This window comes from Protopterus annectens, chromosome 11.part0 (genome assembly GCF_019279795.1).
Source record: "Protopterus annectens isolate FY-2018-M chromosome 11.part0, PAN1.0, whole genome shotgun sequence".
Taxonomy (NCBI): Eukaryota; Metazoa; Chordata; order Ceratodontiformes; family Protopteridae; genus Protopterus; species Protopterus annectens.
In genome coordinates, this window is record NC_056745.1 from 972,289,539 (window position 1) to 972,309,824 (window position 20,286).

Consider the following 20,286-nt stretch of genomic DNA (forward strand, 5'->3'; position numbering starts at 1 on the left):
TGCACAAATTGTCTAAATAAGGAAAAATGTGGGTGCTTAGCATTCTGCAAAAGGTAACCAGTGGGTCCCTTTATTGAAAAAGAACCTGTCTTGTTTGGTTTCAAAGAATTATCCTCCTGCCATTTCCTTTTGGATCTTTGACTTTTGTTTGGCTGGGATTTTTGTTTGTTCTGCCCCTTGAAGGAAGATGCCTTACTCAGGGAGAATCTGGGCATATGAAACATGCAAGGTACCTCCATGCATTAATTTGCATCTGTCATCCCATTGTTTGCAATTCTATGTAATACAGAGCTACTTAAATGTGCATTCAGAATGTTGGCTTTTAAACCATTAGAGATATAGTGATTATGTAACCAGTGATTATGTAACCAAGTATACTATCTTCATACAACAGAAGAAGCAGCATTTCTCTAGACTGCATCTGCACATTCAAGAATACATATCAAAGTATGTTTCAAAATCTGAGCCAAACTGGAAGCAATTTCATTCATATAAGACTTTTGCTCTGCAGGTAAGTATGCACCAAATGATGCAAACTGTAGACACACTGTAAAATAAAATTCCTCATATATCCTTGATTATTTAAAATTCCAAAGGCTAGACTACAGAAAGAGGCACCATTTTGCCCTGAAGAGCTAATAATTTTCCTTCTTAATCAGGCAATGCTGTATTAGATGAAGCCAAGGTTTTTTGAACAAGCAGCTGGGGAGACGGCAGCTGGGTCAGCAGTCAAATGGAAAAAGAGACCTGTTATATACGAGAAGACCCAGTATTTTCTCTAAACCTATTTATGGACTGCTGGAAAAGATACTAGTGTCTTGCAGACAGCTTTATAAACATCTTCCAGGCTACTAAGATATTGGGGTAGCCAGAAAACTGAGTATCCTGTCCCCTCTTATAAGGTCATATACCCTGCCTAGGTCTGGAGTAGCTCCTCACAGCTCTGAAACAAAAACATCACCAAGTCTATCAGTCATCTGAGGAAAAGTGATCACTTGTTTGGACTTAAGCTCAGGTTCTCCTTCGAAAGAATCAGAGTGACTGGACTCGGTATCAATTAGGAAATTACCATTATCCTCATCAGATTCCTCATCACTGTCTGAAACAGAAGAAAGGTCACTAACCAAACTAGCATTAGTCTTGTATGGGAACACATCCACCAAAATGAGTTGTTTGCAGAACATTCTTAGTCAAGGAAAACACATCAGCCATATGTATATATAAAATATATATATATATATATATATATATATATATATATATATATATATCTGATTATCAGATTATCAGATGCACTATGAAGATTCTGTTTCTTTTTCTTGTGAATGTCACTACTAGCAAATAAAATATCTGGGGACTATACCTCTCAATCTCCAGATGAGAGAATACGGGACATAGGATCTTAAAATTAGGGACAATCAGGGACACCTAATTAACATAATATTTACATATTTAAAATAAGTGCATTAATGGACACACCCACACACATATTCAATTACTGCAACCATCATTGATTTGCCTCCAGAATATCAAAAGTTTTATGAGGAGCAGTCCAAAAATATGAGGCATAAATTAATTTGGACCTCGGACTTAGTAAACAAGTTTTAATTTTTCTGCTGTTGTATGCGTCACTGCATGCAGTTGTATACTTGCACCACATAGCCAGCTAGCAACCAAGTAAGAATTAACTCATTACTTATATGTTTCTGCAGGAAGAAAAGGAAATTTAAAATAAAATGCAACCCACATTGCACAACAAAGCTTAGACATCCTGGTTAAAATTATAACCTCCTTTTCTCCACTTTGCACATTTCCTTGGAAAATCCTTAATGCCATTCCACCACCCTATAAGCTTTGCCAAAGAGCTGCCAGTCTGCCAAGGAACAGTCTTCCAGTCTTCTTCCTTCCTCAAGATGAGATATTCTGCAATAGCAACAAATCCAGTCTTCAAGCCAGTAACGAAGATCTCCATGTGTCAACGTTGTCCTCCACCATTCCTGTTCAAAACAATGAACAAACAACATTGCTGGCATATCCTGTTAATATATGGAATTCCAGACTGAGCAATCCTAATTGAACACTTAAAGCATACCAGGTCCACTGCAGTTGCATCCGCATACTAACAGTAATTCTGTTTCTGTAAATGAAACTGGCCGGCCGTATGCAAATTAGATCTAGTAAGGTGACACCCTGATTGGCTGAGACATCTACAGCTGGAGCAGAGGTTGCTTGACTGCAAATCTCAGGTGCACTTGCACCCAAATCAGGCAGTTGGGGAATTAAGCTTATTTAAGCTTAAAAAAGAGTGTTCCTGCATAATTTGGGATGATTGAGAGCCTTGCTTATGACAGATTAATATGTCTGGCAAAGGTTTATTACCCCAGACTGTTCCTGTACCTGAAGGATTTGGTTCTCCCATACTTGCGCCAGGTACTGGAAAAGTCAAAATATGTCTAAACCCTGTTCTATAGTGAGAGGTAAAGCTAAACTACAGGGAGAAAGGGCAAAAAGTAAGCTATCTAGAGGCCAAGTTGTGGCTCTGACAGAATCACTAACTGAGTTATATCTTTATTTTGTTTTATTTTTTTCTTTTTAGATGCAACCAGATTTGATGTGGGGGAGGGGGGGGTACTAGAGTTAGTTACCAATAAGTCAGGGGAGAGAACACCAGCCAGAATCATGAATTAACAGTAAAGGATAATGCATCACAACAACCAATTAAAGTTTTTAGTAATAAATATGTCCTCACACAACTAAACCCTTCCAAACTGTCCCATTATTATAGCAAACGGTCTGAAATATCTTCAGAATTCTTTAGATAACTGACAGAAGTTAAAGCATTTCCCATACACAAAGACCAAATACAAAAGCAACCAATGTGCCAAACCAGAGTTAAGAAATACCTCCATGCACCTCAGTCACATTAAATTACCAAAAATAATAATTTGTGGTTCTGAGTGCAGGAGCAGCCTCTAGTGTCTAACAACACACATACATATGCACAGCACTTCTGACAGAAATACTGAAAGTTTTCTCAGAAATAGTAAAACAAGAAATTGTTAAAGAAAGAAGCCAAATAAATACTTCTACAAATTGAAATTCCTACAAAAATTACTGTAAATACTACAGAAATTGAACATATATATACTACAGAAATTGAACATATATATATATATATATAGATATAGGTCTACTTTGAAACATATAAACCCCATAACATCTAATTTCATAACATTGAGACCAGAACATCTAAAACCCATAGCATCGAATTTCATAACATCTAACACTAAATATCAAAACAAAATAACATCCCCTCCACATATAATGACACCAACCTACCAAACACACTTTTTGCTACATTTCTGCAGGGGGATCCCCCACACCCCCATAAATTAAATATCCCAACTCCAAGATTGCACTACAGTGGGAAAAAATTAATTTACTAACCCTACTGTATCAAGCCCCCCTTCAGAAATGTAGTAAAAAGTGTGTTTGGTAGTTTGGTGTTAGTATATGTCATTATATGTGGAGGGGATGTTATTTTCATGTGATTTGTACTGTTAGATATTATGAAATTCAATGTTATGGGTTTTAGGTGTTATGAGTTTTAGATGTTTTGGTCTCAATGATCTGAAATAGATGTTATGGATTTTAGATGTTTATATATATATATATATATATATATATATATATAGGTGTACGTCTAAAACTTAAACTTCAACAAATTCAAATTTCCTATGGTCAAGACCATAAGATCGAACTTGTGAAAGTTCGAATAGTTGAAATGGAGATCACCGTACAGGAAGGAGTGATATATTTATTGTTTTGATTGCTGTAGTGTGATCTCAGAGTTGGTATATTTAATTAGCAGGGGTGTGGGGGCACAGCATCCCGCATTGGGGGTGCAGGGTGGCTTGCCCCCCTGCAAAAAAGTAAAATACATTTTTTTTTTTGTTTTTATTTTTTTTATTTAAAATTCAAACTTTCATAAGTTCGATCTTATGGTCTCGACCATAAGAAATTTGAACTTGTGAAAATTCAAATTTTAGAAGTAGACCTAGATATATATATATATATATATATATATATATATATATATATATATATATTGTATTATACATTCTTTAAATACACATGCAAATAGAAAGCTTATAAGAAATCCAATAATAAAATGAAAGGAAGGAAGTCCTCAAATGAGGCATATCTGAGCAGTAAGCTGGTAAACTCAGCTCTGGATCCTGTGAAGAGTCAGAGGACTTTTTTTCTTTGGATGACAGAAACAGATTGAACACTCTCTTCAGGTGACAGCTAAAGGCTTCCCTCTTAGGATATGCCCAGTCTGTTAGCTGTCACAGGAAGAGAGATGGACGGGAGTCTGAGCTTTTGAAAGTCAGCCAGTACTGTGTTACCTTAGCAGATAACCCGAAATGTTACTGAGGCAGTGGAAATGATGAACATCAAATGTTTCAAAATGTACTATCACTTTCAGTAATGACACGCTATATCATGACAATATCTTCATACTGATTCTTGGTCCATTTCAACTGAATTTTCTTTCTCATAGTGGACGTCCATTCAAAGTGCCTCTTACTATTTTTTAGAGTCAAAGATGGCAGTTCAAAGGACAATTGTTTGCATGAGAAAATATTTTTTGACAATGGCACACAGTTAATACTAGAAGAATTCAAAATACGTATACAGTTAAATGTTTTTAAATGGCTTACATCTCACCTCACCAACCTGATCAAAGATTAATGAAAATACTTTAGAAGACTGTAAAAGTCATGAGTCATGATAGTGGTACCCTTTAAAATAAGACACAAAATGTTCTGTTTATTTACAATAATGCCAAAAAGAGAACCACCAAACATGTTGGTAATTTAAATTTGCCAAAAAAAGTATGTTCCACTTTGGATTTATTGTGGACAGATGTTTGTAGGCACACTGATGCTCACTTTCTGTACATGACATGAATAACTTTATTCTAAAAAGGGCTTTATAGAGATTACTGAACCAATAAGTGACAGTATACTAACCTGTTTCATGAAATGAGCCTCTTAAGTGCATGATTAATTCAAGGGAGATGGCACATTTTACATAATACACTTCCTCAGAATAATGACCTCTTTTGTCACTGGAAAGATACTAGCAAAATTTCCTATTAGGATCATGGTAATATGTTTAAGCCAGACTCAACATTAAGAACTATGTCTAAGTCCTCAAATGAAAACTTGGCTGTCCAAGTATAATTCATGAGAAGGTCTACTATTAATTGTAAATGAGTCATTATAGGGATAAAGGAATTGAATTCAGGGTGTCACAAATATTTTATATGTGACAACCTGAAATGTTGCATTATACCTGTTTTCTGTTATGCACAGATATATAACTTCCATTCAAGGTACAAATTCAAAACATGTCTAGTATATAAAGTCCACATTGCTACTGAAGCTAAAAAAAACATACATATGTCACAAGAGCAATAACACTTCTCTCACAGGAAAAACTCCACCACAAAAACTCCATGCCCTGCTATGTATTGTCATCTATTCTGAATATAAGCCCCTCCTCTTTATTGTTAACTGACTCCATATCTGTTCCAAGTCAACTAAATATTACCTCCAGTGTAAATATCTTTATTGCCCACAAGGCCCGAGTATGGTCACTGTTAATACTTTTCTTCAGCTAGTTTTAATTCAGCTCTATATTCTCATTTCATTCTCACATCTGTTTATTCTTTCACTCAGTACTTCTACTCAATTTTCAGTCATATTCAGTGTCACCTGACTTCCCTTCAACTAGATTTAAGTGCTCCCTATTCTATAGTCAGTTTGCTTTCCACATTAACAAACTCCATATTGAAGACTGGATATGGTGTTTGCAAGACAAGGCATGAAGCTCATCTTGCTGAGGTGAAAGCTAGTAGGAGTAAAGTCTTCCAGGAGTTGTGCATTAGTATATAACTAGAAGCAGGTCTAAAATGGAGGTTGAATGAGAGACTGTAGTATACAATTTAGGTCCCATGGGGGAGTGTTATTCTTGAAGGGTAGCTGAAAAAAGTGTGCCTTTTAAAGTGGCTTTACAAATCTTTTGTGAAATTTGAGAAATTTGAAAGTGTCTAACTGAGCCTTAATATCTGAGTAGCTGGAACCAGAGTCAAACAAAGTAACTAAGAATTGCATTATCAAGGGAATAGGTCCTAGAAAGAGGTCTAGACCTTGGTGCACTGCCCATATGAAAATTCTCTAACATCTGACCCTATATTGCTTTCTTGTGGAGCATGTCTGAGAGGCAAACATAATCTGAATTATTATACTAACCAGGACATAATTGTTGTCAATCACAGGAATTGGAAAAACTATGCTGCAAATATGAGGGAACTAATGCTTGGATAAGGCTGGAAGGATGGGTGAGCTGGAAGATCTAGCTGAGAATCTTGCAACTATGGAGATCATAATAGGTGAGGCCAAAAACTCTGGAAACCAAAGATACTTGGGCCAGAAATGTGCTATGAGAATCATTTTCACCTTGCACAGAGAAGCTTTTTGTAGAAATGTTGTCATGACTGAAAAAGGGAAAAGGCATACAGAAGACCAGGTGCCCACAGATTGTCCAGAGTTGGTTTCTGCCCATGTAGATAGATGTGGGTAAAGTAGCTGCTGCATTTTGTGCTAGTTGCAGGAGGACTGGCCCCAAGTAGCTGAAATGTCTGCATTCTGTTTTCAGGTTGAGAGACCACTCATGTGGCACAAGCATGCAGCATATGAGCCTTGTTGGTCCAAACTGGAATGTGCATTGCCATCAGAAAGCACTGTGAAATCATAGCCCATTGTCACACTCTCATCTTAGCACAGGGGGTATGATTGGGGTCCTCCTTGCATATGCACCATACATGAAAGTGTTGTCTGTGTATACTGAAATCACACCCTGGGGTAGGAAGTCCTGCAGTGCCTGCAATGCTAGAAGAACTACTCTCACTGGCATTGTATTAATGTGAAGGTGAGCCTCTGGATGTGACCCAAATTTTTAGACTGTCCTTCGTTTGAACTGTCTCCTTAGCCCAAAGAGGGGCTAACCATGCCTGTAGAAGAGGGAAGCAAAGGGGTAACCTTCTTGTAGTAGAGAGAACTGCATCTACCAGTTTAGATAACTTCTGCAAAATGTGGATATCCAGATAGGACTGAGACCATTGCATGTTACGTGTCCACTGGAGTACTCCTGTATGAGGAAGCAGCCTGATAGCTGTCACCAACATGCCTAAAGTCTGCAATATTAGGGAGGCTGGTAGAGATTGCTGCTGAAGAAAATCTCTGACTTGAAATCTAACAGCCTTTTTGTAGAAAGTCTTGCAATTCTTGTTGTGGGTTTCAGAATTCAGCCAATGAAATCTAATGATTGGGTTAGTACCAGTTTTGTTTTTTCAAAATTTAATTTGGTTTGACAAACTGAAATAAGTGACCTCATTATAAGATGAGTGATTCTTTTGTATACGTAGCAAGAAGCTAATCATCTAAATATGGGAACATCTAGATTCCTTAAAATAAACTGTCATTCTGTTCTCAACTGCTGCATCATTTTTCAATGAGGTTAGTCCTACTAAGCCAGTGGTATTTTTTAGTGGAGACCAGTGGGTGGTATTCATACTAACTAGGGAAAATTTGGCCTGAGCACCAGGGGACTTCCCCTACTCATTACCACACTTACAGTCTGTAAGTATGATGAGCGTGTATGCATGTACATTCCATTCCTGGTAAAGTGGTGGCTGGGAGAACAGCACAGTATGGTGGAGAGTGAGCAAGAAGCTGAGGTGAATGCTGGCTCTACAGAAGAGACAGAAGCTGGAAAAGAAAAGCGATCTGAGGAGGTTTTATTTGATTTGGAAGTCTTATTTCAGAAAGACTCGCTTTGCAGTTCAAAGGCAGATGAGTGATCGAAAGAAGAAGCCATGGTTACAACCATCCAATCGGGTGGGTTGTGGGATGATTTATTGGTTAACCTACTTGAAGAAAATGACCCAGAGAGTGGAAGCAATCTACCATAGGGAGAAGCAATGGAAAGGATTTGGAATGGGAAGGTGGAGAAATTGGTGAGTAAGTTATTTGCAGAAGTAGTAATGAAATAAAAAGAAGAGATATGGGCAAATATGAGAAGAGAGGAACTGGATAGACAGAGGTTTGTAGCACATATACAAAGTAAGGAAAAGAAATAATTGGACAGATATGAGATATGGGACACAGTAATTGCTCCATTAGGAATAAAAGATCAAGAGGTAAGAGCATTTATTTTGATAAAAAAAGAGACATATACAAACATTTTTTAAACAGCTGTAGGACTAGAGACTTTTGGGAGAAATTATTAGAAAAAAATATGTGTCCATAGAATAGATAAATTGTTAAGACTTTTTATAGTGAATCACAAAAGAAAGTGACCATTCGATTTTGAACAGGGGCTGATATTGAGACTGTCAAAGAACATTTACTGAAAAATTTTTGCAAAGAAGTTAAGAGTATTTCAAAAGTTTTGGACAACAGGGAATTATGGACTGATTGTGATTGCAATGTTATACTGAAAACAGAAAATGAAAAATAAATCATTCATATTTCTAGTATGATTACTGTAAAAGAATGTAGATCTGTTCTGTGATATTGTGGGCAACCAAAAACATGTTTCTTTTGTGGAAAGAAGCCAATTTTATGGGCAATTGTGATACAAAGAAATGTTTTTGTGAGGGTTATGGACATGATGTAAGAAAATGTGAAATGAAATGCAATACATGCAAATAAACAGGGCATTCAGGGACAGATTGTAAAAGAAGAAAAAGAAAAGCTATGCATGCAAGGGATTATGAACCTATGAAAGGAGTAAAGAATTTAAATTGCAAGAAGAAAAGGCTGAATATGTAATGACAGTTAATAATGAAATACAAGAGTTTTATATACAAACAAAAGAAAAGATTGTGAATTAGAAATTGAATCAGATGTTACCGATGAGAGGGATATTGGTTGGTAAGTGAATAAAAAGTAAAACTATTGGCAAAAGGGTGAAGGATAGGAAAATAAAATTTCAATATTTATGATTAAAAGCTAAAAAGAAAGGAAATGGATAACAAAACAAATAATGTCATGCAGACTAAGGGGGACAGTGACAAATAATCTTACAAATCTGGCAGTTAATAGGGTCATAGGTGTGTACAAGGCCAATGGCCCTGGAGCCTTTCTAAGCCTAGCCCATAGAAGTGCTCTGGCATCATGCTGCACTTAGTTCCCGGTGCCTCTATCTAGTAGACCCACTGGAGTGACCCCGGGGTGAACTTTCTATTTCCCATCCACTCATCAAGATTTCTCTTGAAAAGGGCCAGTGAGGTGCTCTGCTTGGCATGTATGGGAAGTCTATTCCAGAGCATGGGCAGTCTCTGGGTTATGAACCTGACCCTCCAGCATGTTCTGTTGATTGTGGTAATGAGGATGAGGTCCCTGGAGCATGTGGTGCTGAGGGATTGGGATTTCTTTAGGTGTAACATTTCTAACAGGGTTGGGTCAGACAAGGCTTTGTAAGTCAAGCAGAGATTGCCTCTTAATAGATGATATGAGACAGAGAAAAGCTGGAATTGTTTGAGTCTGTCCATGTAGGCCATGTTTTTAAGACCTAGGATCCTCTTTGTGAGGTACTTTTGTGGCCTTTCCAGCTGTTGCAAGTGTTTAGTGAGGTACATACCAAATGGGGCATTATAATCAATGACTGGCCTAATGAGGGAAGAGTAGAGAGAGATAATGACCTCTTTCTTCCTGGATGTAAAACCCTTGGTAATGAGATGTGCCACATAGAAGGACTTTCTGACCACAGTGGCAATGTGGTGGTCGAAGGAGAGGTTGCTGTCAACCTGTGTCCCCAGATCTCTTATAATGCCTTCAGTGTTGAGTGGGCAACCATCAATGTTGTAATTAGTGGGAACTGAGTTTTTCCCAAAGGGAATGACGACACATTTTTTGGCACTAAGCTTAAGGCCATGGTTTTGACACCATGTCATTGGTCTTAGTGAGGTCTTTCTGTTGGATGTCTGCATCACTTGAGGAGTTAATAATGACTCCCAACTTTTAATCATCAGCGAACTTGGTAAGCCAGAGTCCCTCCGTGTTGGCCTGGACTTCTGAGAAGTAGATGCCAAACAGGAGAGGACCAGGACCGATCCCTGTGGGACTCCACTTGTGACTGGTCAGCAGTGTGACTTGGAGTCTGCTACTTTCAAACTGTGGGTTCTATCTGTGAGCCAATTTGCAACCCACGTAGTGATATAGGGGTTGATGCCTAGTTTGGTGAGTCTATCAATAATTCCTGAGTGGGGAATAGTATCAAAGGCCTTGGCCAGATCGAGGTCGGCTGTATGAACTGCCTTGCCCTCATCCACAGCTCTGGGGACTGACTCAAAGAAGTCAACCAGGTTGAGCAAGCATGATCTAGCCTTCACAAAACCAAATTGTGTGGGATCCAGAGTTTGGCAATTCCCTATATCCTGGTTAATTAGGTCCATGATGATGCGCTACATAGCATTACATATCAGATTCATCAGGCTAATAGGGCAATAATTCTCAGGGTCTGTAGTTGCTCCCCCTTTATGGAGATGGATGACTGTAGCAGTGCACCATTTTGTAGGGACAAAGTCTAAGGTGAGGCTGTGATTAAACAGGGCACACAGGTGTGGTGCCATTTCACTTTGTAGTTCATGTAGAACTCAGCCAGGGATATGGTCAGTTCCCATGGAAGCTGCATTCTTGGACTTGGACAATGCAGCTTTAACTTGTGCTGCAGTAATGCTGGGTGCCTGGCATTCTTCCGGTATAGCGATTGGTCCTTTAGGGGGGAGAGTTGGGACTGAGTCTGTCAGTCAGTATGTTGGCAATATCTGTTGGCTCTGTTTTTAGGAGACCAAAGTCAGCTTTGGAGAAGTTTTTCATGGTAGCTACCTTTGCTGGTGGTGTGGGTGAAATGTGGATTTCCATGGTAATTAGTTTGTGGTCAGATCTAACCAGGGAAGAATTGACTATTGGTGTTGAGCAAATACAGTAAAAGCAGATGGATAATAAAGTGCATTTTTTTAAATATAACAGCAGCAAATGAGCAAACTGATTTAAACAAATTAACCAATTAACCAATAAAAAGCTCAAAACTGAGCCCCGTTCCAGCAGTCTTCAATCAGACAAGTTCTAACTGCACACTCCTGCCACTAGGGTGCAAAGGAACCTTCTCCAAAAAAAGATGGCCTGAATTAGTGCTCAAGTTATACAAACAAAGCTAGATTCAGCAGGTCTGAATCTAGTCTATGCTACAGCAAACAAGGCGCACCAATTTCAGAAAGACACAGTTCAAATAAGCAGGCACAATAAGCCTTTAACCAGAAATTCCCAGCTCAGAAGGGCAGAATCTACCCTCTCCTCCCACGAGTGCAGACCACAAAACTTCTTAATGTAAAATAACTGGCCTGAAGCCCAAGTGCTTAAACTAGAACTAAGACACTTTTAGAATAACAGACACTAAGTCTTCAATCAGAAACTCCCAACTTGGAAGGATGTAAGCTGGTTTACTATCATTAAACTGAAACGGACTCTGTGAACTTATCATACCATTGACCGACGTTCACGAAAACTCACACAGCCAAACTCTGAAAATGCTGAATTTCATGTCGAATGTGACCTAGGGATGGGTTTTAACATAGGTCGAGATAGGGGCGAGATTTGTAGTTTGGCAATATTGAAGTTCGACATTGCCAACGTTCGAGGTCGGGTTTTCATATGAAATGGAGTCAACTGACTCCACTTCAGTTAAATGATAGTAAACCATGTAAGCTACCTGTCCTGCCACAAGAGTGCAGACCACAAACCTTCTTAATGTAAAGCAACTGGTCTGAAGCCCAAGTGCTTAAACCAAAAGGCTTAGAATAACAGTTACAATTTAATCAGGCTACTAACAAGCAGTAATAAATGCAGCAGAATAAATGCAATTGAGTACTTTTAAGAACAGACAGTAAAAGCAAAATAAAGTAATAAAGTAGGAAGAAACACACATATAGTAAAAGCAGATGAATAAAGTGCATTTTATTTGGTTAAGTGGGAAGGGATGAAACACGATAATTTAAGGTTGATAAATTAAGGATGTGGGCCTTCCAAAATGATCTCTCTCTACTCAGTAGAATAAGCTGATGAGATGGGACTGGGAGGAATATCCAAAATGAGATTTATAGTAGGGGTGAGCAACTCAAAAGCCATCAAATTTAAGAACACAACAAGGACTGGGTGGGTGGGTGGAGAACTCAACTCCAACTCTGGTTGTGATGACATGATTGACAGACCTCGATGCTTGCCAGAGATGGCCTGCATCTGTCACCCCTAGGTTTCCAGATACTATACCCCTATAGTGCCTTTTTAGATGGTGTTTTACAGACCAAATTGCCACCATAACAGCTTTAAATAAATGAAATCCAAGGGTCATGCTGCTCAATGCTAGAAATCTAAATCTCAAGACACACTTGCTAGAAGCACTCCTCAAAATGGAGAACATCGACATTTGTGCTGTAACAGAGACCTGGTTTAAAGCAGCAGAAAACACCCCTGCACTACCAGACTATAGCTCATTCTACACCTTTCGACCCCAGAAAATGGACCAAAGCTCCAAAGGCAGTGGTGTCTCCATATTCATAAAGGATATGCACACCTCCAGACTAGTAGCCTAGGGAAGTAAGTGGAAAGAAATATCCAGGGAATTGTTATGGCTAGGCTTATATAGACCCTATGAACCTATAATGCATCAGAGATACTTCAGGTACAACTAACCATGGGTAAGATGGTGATTCAGGTTGTAGCCTGCTATAGGTCCCCACCCATGTCCCAAGACACTCATTCCATGTTCCTAAGTACCCTGGAAACTATTAGGATCCAACCCAACACTCTCATACTGGATGACTTCAACTACCCCTCCATCAACTGGGAAAACTACTCATGCAGCAACACAATTGCCCAATGCTTCCTGGAATTTATTAATTCCAATGCGCTGGACCGGCTCATTCTTACCCTCATTAGAGGAAGCAGCATCTTTGACCTGGTTATTATTAACATGGGAAACCATTGCTCAACACCAATAGTCAATTAATCTCTGATTAGATCCAACCACAAACTAATTACCATGGAAATCCACATCTCACCCACACCACCAGCAAAGGTAACCACCATGAAAAACTTCTCCAAGCTGACTTTGGGCTCCTAAAAACGGATGTGGCAAATTTCATAGCACCCATGCAAATGTAAATTAGGTGCGTGACCACCAAATCTTACACCAATGCACTGTACAAACATGTACATAAATGTATGGAACTAGCCATACCCAACAAAACCAAGATGCTCCCTTCCAAAAAAAGAAAACCAATCTGGTGGTCCACTGCCATTAACAAACTCTACAACAGAAGAAAAAAACTGTTGAAGAGAAAGGTGAAGTTCCAAGACTGGAAAAACTCCCTTATCAGCCTAAAAAAAAAAAGTTGAGATCACCCATCAAAACCTCTAATGCTAGCTATGAAGGCAGAGTTGTGGCAGACACTAAAAACAACACTAAGTCTTCTACAGTATTATCAGAAATCTACACAGCAATACCCAGATTTGCTCTGAGTTACTGCACAATGGTACCTCCTATACTGAGCCAACAGATATTGCCAGCATACTGGCCGACAGATTCAGTGCCAACTTCACCCTTCTCACTCCCCCTAAAGGATGAATCACAATACTGGAAGAATGCCAGGCACCCAGCATTACTGCAACACAGGTTAAAGATGCATTGTCCAAGGCCAAGAATACAGCTTCCATGGGACCCAACAATATCCCTGGATCTGTTCTACAGGAACTGCAAAGTGAAATGGCACCACACTTGTTTGCCCTGTTCAATCACAGCCTCATCTCAGGCTTTGTCCCTGCAGAATGATGCACTGCTACAGTCATCCCTCTCCATAAAGGGGGAGCGACTACAGACCCTGGGAATTATTGCCCCATTAGCCTGATGAGCCTGATATGTAAAGCTATGGAGCACATCATCATGGACCTAATTAACAAGGATTTAAGGAATCTCCAAACTCTGGATCCCACACAATTTGATTTTGTGAAGGGTAGATCATGCCTTCTCTACCTGTTTGACTTCTTTGAGTCAGTCACCAGAGCGTGGATGAGGGCAAGGCAGTTCATACAGCCTACCTCGATCTGACCAAGGCCTTTGATACAATTCCCCACTCAGGAACTATTAATAGACTCACCAAACTAGGCTTGATCCCTATATCACTAGGTGGGTTGCAAATTGGCTCACAGATAGAACCCACAATGTGAAAGTAGCAGACTCTAAGTCAGACTGACGACCAGTCACGAGTGGAGTCCCACAGGGATCGGGCCTGGGTCCTCTCCTGTTTGGCATCTACTTCTCAGAAGTCCAGGCCAACACGGAGGGACTCTGGCTGATCAAGTTCACTGATGATTGTAAGCTGGGAGCCATTATTAAGTCCCCAAGTGATGCAAACATCCTATAGAAAGGCCTCACTGAGACCTAAGACTGGTGTTGAAACCATGGCCTTAAGCTTAATGCCAAAAAAATTTGTCATCATTCCCTTTGAGAAAAACTCAGTTCCCACTAATCACCACATTGATGGTAGGCCACTGAACACTGAAGGTGTTACAGGAGGTCTGGGGACACAGGTTGACAGCAACCTCTCCTTTGACCACCACATTGCACTGTGGTCAGAAAGTCCTTCTATGTGGCACATCTCATTAGCAAGGGTTTTGCATCCAGGAAGAAAGAGGTAATCATCTCTCTCTACTCTTCCCTCATTAGACCAGTCATCGAGTATAATGCCCCATTTGGCATGTATCTCACTAAACACCTGCAACAGCTGGAAAAGCTACAAAAGTACCTCATGAAGAGGATCTTAGGCCTTAAACACATGCCCTACATGGACAGACTCAAAAAACTCCAGCTTTTCTCTGTCTCATATTGTCTATTAAGAGGCGATCTCTGCTTGACTTACAAAGCCATGTCTGACCCAGCCCTGTTAAAAATGTTACACCTAAAGAAATCCCAATCCCTCTGCACCACATGCTCCAGGGACCTCAACCTCATTACCATAATCAACAGAACATGCTGGAGGGACAGGTTCATAACCCAGAGACTGCCCATGCTCTGGAACAGACTTCCCATACATGTCAAGCAGAGCACCTCACTGGCCCTTTTCAAGAGAAATCTTGATGAGTGGATGGAAAATAGAAAGTTCGCCCAGGGGGGGTCACTCTATTGGATCTACTTGATAGATGCACCTGGAACTAATGGCGGCATGATGCCAGGGCATTTCTATGGGCTAGGCTTATAAAGGCTCCAGGGCCATTGGCCTAGTAAACACCTATAAACCTATGAACATAACAGAAAACTTAAAACAAATGTAACACTAGAATAAGATACAAAATAGATCTGATGCAATACATAATTTTACCATATGGAATGTATATATGATTTGAAATTTCATATTATGCATTGCATTCAATAGAATATATATGAATACATAAGTTTTTGTTAGTGAACTTTCTTCACATTTATATATTATAATTCGTTGTAAGGACATAAAATGCAGTTTATTACTTATCAGGTAGTAAAGTAGATTTTGCTTTAAGGTTTAATGAATTAATTAATACTCATTATCCAATGAATGATTTTGGATATATATGGCTGGGTTTTTTTAGTACTTGTATCCATTTTAAAGTGTTCTGATGAAGTCCCTTTTTAAGTTAAGGGAAGAAAGCGCTTAACCTGTGGATTTTTATTGTGAATACATTTTTCTGCATCTACAGTGGTTGTGTTGTCGTACGTGGACTGGCTTTGCACTTCTGTGGTGGTTTTACAGTTTTTACAATAGTTTTCTTGGAGTTTTGGTGTATTACAGAGATGGAAAGCACAGGCACCACGAACATGATTTATTTGAGCTGTTGCAGCAAATTCAACAGCAATTGGCTTTACATACAGCCCAAATACAGTCAATAACTGAAAAGTAGGGGCATAATGATGTGTTCAGTAGCTTAGGCTACCCTTTAACCCAGCCGCCACCTTCCACTAGCAATTTGAGTGGAAACGAAAAGCAGCAGAGCGATATGACTAGTGGCCAGTCCGTTAGCACTGAAAAGTCGAATGGGAGTCCACAAGAAAGTTTACGTTGGAGAAATAACACCTTTCGTTTTGGAATAGAAAAGAGACCAGGAAATGGGATTCAATGGGAAGGTGCATCAGTATAGAAAGGGTTAAAGTATTTGAAAAGAACCTACTATCGTATAAGAAGCTGCACATGGAAATTTCATATTTACAAAAAAACCTTGATATGGAAATTGTTCCTCGTGGTTTAAGATTATGGAAATATCCGAATGGTGTGGAGAACAACATTGAGCTGCTAAATGACATTCATGAGTTATTTGACAAAACTGGCATCCAAATGATGAGGCTTATGGTGAAATCAAATCTTTTGGCAGCGGAAAGGGCAGCTAAGGAATTGGATGAACTGAGTCAAACAATTAAAAGTGATATTCACTTTAATGCTAATCAAAGTATATACAATGCTACCTTTTCAAATGTAACCACAATTTGTAATAATATTTTTACACGTAAAACAAATAAGATTAAGCGTGATTTGAATGAATATGCTTCACAATGGGTGTATCCACTTTCTACTGGCAACATTGGTAGTGGGGATGATCAGGCCAATCAAAGTGTTGATTCAGGGGTGAATGCAACCAATGATGCTGGAAACACGAGAGGGAGTAGAAGAGACATACAATCTTGTTCCAATGACAAGTGTGCTAGGCGGTCGGAGAGGTTAAAAGGGAAAGAGCAACAGCCACACCCTTTTCAAGCAAAAAACTTTCAGGATTACAACAGACAGGGTGCACGACCAAAGAACAGCAACAGCAACAAATGGTGCAAGAGCCAACAATGGAGGACTTAATGAACTGGGCTCTTGAAATGCTAAACCCCATAAGTACTGTTACCAGCTTTGATTCAGTTTTTGCATCCAGAACTTTTGCACCTAGCATTTTTGTTTCTACCCCCAGTATTTTCAACAACACCATAAAGCAAGGTCGTTGTTTAAGGGAAGGTAAGAGTGACATTAACAATGGATTTTCCAATGCTAGTTTTGAAGCAAAAAAGATAGATGGATGATGTATTATGTAACGATGTACTGATTGAAACACCAAATGTAAATAACTCATTGAATACGTTGTTTATGGATATAAATGGTACATGCAGTAGGTGTGATAAGGGTATTGTTAATGTTTTAGAGCCTCGTCTTATATACAATGAGTTTAAGGACCTTAAGGTTTATAATTATTATTCGAAAGAAACTAAAACAGAACATGTGAATGTTATTTCAAAGGGTTTTACATTTGTACCCTATAGGAGGGCTAGAATTGATGGTACATTGATAGATTTAAAACATTATATAAGGAAACTTAATCTTAAAGTTTGGTTTAACTCACAGAATGGGGGAGAAAATATAAATAGTGGTTTAAGAAGATCCAGTATTTTCAACCCGCCTTTGAATAATGTTATTAGACTCTTTGAGAATAAATGTGAAAAGGACATACATAAAGTGCTGAAGCAAAAAACAGATGACATTTTTTTCAATCTCACATTAGGAGTAGAGCGTTTGCTTTTAGATTTGGTGCATGACATGAGTATTCAGTTGATGAAGCCAGATAAGGGCAATGGAATTGTTGTTATGAACAAATCGGATTATTTAAATGCTATTAACACTATGTTACTGGATGATTCATATGTAGAGTTCCATCAATGAGATGCATGTCATGAATAGGAAAATAGATTTACTTATAGAAGACATGCTGTTTCAAGGTCAGTTTAATGAGGACGAGCACGCCTTTATGACTAATATGTATCCAATGATTCCCAATATTTTCGGAATTCCCAAGATTCATAAAGGGTTGACAAATCCACAATTTAGACCTATAGTTGATGGAAAGCGTTCCAAGACATGTTTTATAGGGCAATTCTTGGACCATAAATTGTAGATGGGTCTAAAAGGCTTTCCACGTATTTGTAAGGATTCGTGGGAATTCCTGGATAAAGTGGATAGAATCAAGTTGGAGCAGGGTAATGTATACATATTGGTGACAATAGATGTTGTTAGTCTTTTTACAGTTATCCCACATCATGAAGGATTAGAGTGGTTAGAGGTCCAACTTTTGGAAACTCAGCTATTTGATCAAGATGACATTAATGTGCAAGTTACTCTTATGGAGGTGGTCCTCAAGAATAACTATTTGCATTTCGAAGGCCAATATTATAGACAGAGGATGGGGGTAGCAATGGGGGCTGCATGCGCCCCTGTCTTTGCCAATTATATTATGGACTTTTGGGAATGACAATATGTTTTTAAAAGTGAATATATGTCCAACATTTTGTTTTATACAAGATTTTTGGACGATTTGTTCATTTTACGGACAGGCACTGAAACAGAATTGGAGCAATTCTACACATATATCAATCATACAGTTGATTTTTTTGAAATTCACATATTCATATAGTAAAGAAAAAAATCAATTATTTGGATGTAGAGTTATTTTTTGCTAGATCGAACAGTTTAGGGTCAAGAATATATAGGAAAAAGATATTTTCTAATTCCTATTTGGAATACACTAGCACACATCCACCCTTCCAGAAAAAGTCTATAGTGAAAGGATAGCTAGTGAGAGCAGCCAGAATGGTCAGCTCAGAAACAGCTTTTCTGGATGAGGTTAGCCTTATTATGAATATGTTTAAAGCAAGATGATATCCAGAGGCCTTATTAAAGGGAGTAAGTCAAGAGGTGATTGATAAAAGGAACACAGGTTTTTACAGACCGATTGTGGTCTATGGTAAAGACACTTTGCATGTCTTAAATAGACCTATGGATCCCAATTCTGGTATGGAATTCATTGTTTTAATCAGGATGTGTTGAAGATAGTGGACATTATATATAGTAACTGGGATATACTACAATTTGATGTGAATATAGCCCATAAAGTGGGAGGCGGACCAAAAATTATTTACAAAAGGGATATATCATTTAATGATATATTTGAGAGATCCTATCCACACAATGGAAAGGGTACGGTCAGACAAAAAGGTAATTTCAAGTGTCAACATTGTAATTATTGCCCCCACATTTTGGAGACGGGGGAACCTTTGTATTAAATGGAAAAAACTTTGAGGCTAAATGGACATTTTAATTGCAATGCAGCTAGTGTGATCTATTTAGCTAAGTGTCTCGTGTGCCCAACTTTTTATGTAGGAAAGATGGCTAGATTTTTCAAAAACAGAATAACAGTGCATTTATTAGATATAAAACACAAGAGATTAACAAATGCACTTGCTAGGAATATACATCAGTTTAACAATCATGTATTTAAATTTTTGATGATCCAACATATGCCAAAGGACCCAAAGGGGAGAGTTTTGGATATTCACTTAGATATTTGTGAACTAAGATGGCAGCTTAGATTGGATGTGGCCAACTTTCCAGGGTTAAATGAGGCAGGTAGTATTTCCAGTGTATTAAAACTAAGGCATATTTTGGGTAAATGAATGTGTTCAACTGTCCTTTTAGTTTCCTTATAAAATCATGAGGAAATTAATTGATTTTAACGTAAAAGGATTTTTATGCATAGATTTTTTTAATATTGTTATTGTAAAAATGTTACCATCTGGAATGTATATATGAATTGAGATTTCATATTATGCATTGTGTTCAATAGAATATATATGAATACATAAGTTTTTGTTAGTGAACTTTTTTCAAATTTATATATTATAATTCATTGTAAGGACATAAAATGTAGTTTATTACTTATTAGGTAGTAAAGTAGATTTTGCTTTAAGGTTCAATGAATTAATTAATACTCATTATCCAATTAATGATTTTGGATATATAAGGCTGGGTTTTTTTAGTACTTGTATCCATTTTAAAGTGTTCTGATGAAGTCCCTTTGTAAGTTAATGGAAGAAAGTGCTTAACCTGTGGATTTTTATTGTGAATAAATTCTTCTGCATCTACAGTGGTTGTGTTGTCGTACATGGACTGGCTTTGCACTTCTGTGGTGGTTCTACAGTTTTTACAATAGTTTTCTTGGAATATAAATAAAGCATTTGATACAATAAATCAAAATATATTATGGAAATAATGGAAGAATACGATTTTAGTAAACAGATACAGAATGTGATTAAATCAAT

The 20,286-nt window shown here is 38.2% G+C and overlaps 1 long non-coding RNA gene across 1 annotated transcript in view; it reads right to left on the reverse strand.

Moving 5' to 3' along the window:
• Nucleotides 1-1,298: 1,298 nt before the first annotated feature.
• Nucleotides 1,299-20,286, reverse strand: part of LOC122815663 — a 181,948-nt gene continuing 162,960 nt past the window's right edge. The window contains exon 3 of the long non-coding RNA XR_006366981.1: nucleotides 1,299-1,997. This is a non-coding gene — a long non-coding RNA (uncharacterized LOC122815663). The remainder of the gene's footprint in view (nucleotides 1,998-20,286) is intronic.